Below are 1,440 nucleotides of genomic sequence, written 5' to 3'. Positions count from 1 at the left end.
GGGGAGGGGGCGGGCCCTGGCCGAGGCTTCTACGCGGGGCTGCCATCGCCCCGGGCGCCCCAGTTTCGCTGCCTAGTGGGGCGTAGGCGCCTCTTTTGAAAGCCTGAGTTACGATGTATTGAGCGCATCGTGTGCGGCCAGCACTAAGGCAAGCAAGCACTTTTATATCCATTGCCCATTGTCTTGACAGCAACTCTGCCAAGCAAGGTGTTATTTCCTGTTTTAGGGCTGAGAACGCGCAGGAAGGTTTACAGCTAGAAAGGGCTGGAGATTGTGGATTCAAACTCAGGATCAGACCAAAGACACTGCCCTTTAGAGCTTTGCGGGCCGATTGATTCTTGAATCTAGCTTCTGCCACTTCAGTTGTGTAACCTTGGGGTATCTTTCCGACCCGTTTGCTTACCTGAAAAATGGGAATAAAGCTACAGTATCTGTCTCAGAGGATGGGTATAAAGTGCTTTGCTGTTGAGCTGAGTGATCATCTCCAATTTTCAGACCTCTCTCCTCCGCTTCCCTCTCCCCCGGGAGGCCGGACAGTTAAGGTTTTAGTGAAGACCCCAGGGACTGGGGCGGCGTGGATCTCCCGCCCACCCACTAGTAAGGAAGGCCGTCGGGCCACCCGTCTCTTCCTTCCCCAGCTCCGCAAAGGAGGTGTTGGCATCTCAGGTGTTTGCTTACAGAGTTTTCAAAGATTTTTCACTCTCTCCCTGAGTTACGGGAAAATGATTCAAACTACCCGAGTGAACTTTGACATTAAGTCTCAATTCTAAAAGTGAAGAAATGGAAGCCTTTGAATATGTTTTATGTCTAAAACGTGTTTGTTTTTGCGGGAGGGAGAGTACTCATTTTACCTAAATAAATCAAGATTGAGTTGGTGTGGCGCAGTGCTGGCATAAGTCTGTGGAAAGGGGTGAAATGCTAGAGATCTGGTGGATGGATAGAAAGTGGACAGGCGGGTTCGGGTGGTTTTTGTCTCAGTAGGGCCCTAAATTCCCACCAAATCCTCTTCTGTCTGTCTTCACCAAAGTCTGAATCTGTCCAGCTGGTAAATAACCTTTACAAGGTCTCCGAGCCTCTCTTGGTGCCTGTACCTTAAGGAGAAAAGAAGAGGGCTCATAGCTGAAGGCAGGCAAGCCACGAGCTTAGCTTTGTTTTGAAAATTACCCGATGGGCCGGGCACGGTGGCTCACGCCTGCAATCCCAGCGCTTTGGGAGACAGAGGAGGGTGGATCACCTGAGGTTAGGAGTTCTAACTAAAACTCCATCTAACTAAAAATACAAAAAAATTAGCCGGACGTGGTGGTGCATGCCTGTAGTCCCAGCTACTCGGGAGGCTGAGGCAGAAGAATCACTTGAACCCGGGAGGCGGAGGTTGTAGTGAGCTGAGATCGTGCCACTGCACTCCAACCTGGGCAACAGAGCGAGACTCCGTCTCAAAAA

The 1,440-nt window shown here is 50.7% G+C and overlaps 1 protein-coding gene across 3 annotated transcripts in view; it reads left to right on the top strand.

The window, feature by feature from the left end:
• DCAKD (dephospho-CoA kinase domain containing) overlaps positions 1–1,440 on the top strand; it is a 39,941-nt gene that overhangs the window by 11,348 nt on the left and 27,153 nt on the right. Inside the window, exon 1 of one of the 3 annotated variants that reach the window (XM_011985953.1) lies at positions 1–148. The exons of the other annotated variants lie outside the window; for them this stretch is intronic. The gene's annotated coding sequence lies outside the window, so the exon portion shown is untranslated. The remainder of the gene's footprint in view (positions 149–1,440) is intronic. 3 annotated transcript variants of the gene reach the window in all.

The sequence above is a fragment of the Mandrillus leucophaeus genome, unplaced genomic scaffold (genome assembly GCF_000951045.1).
Source record: "Mandrillus leucophaeus isolate KB7577 unplaced genomic scaffold, Mleu.le_1.0 Scaffold290, whole genome shotgun sequence".
In the NCBI taxonomy this organism is placed as follows: domain Eukaryota; kingdom Metazoa; phylum Chordata; class Mammalia; order Primates; family Cercopithecidae; genus Mandrillus; species Mandrillus leucophaeus.
The sequence above is the reverse complement of the archived record's forward strand: the minus strand, read 5'-3'. Positions and strand labels throughout refer to the sequence as shown.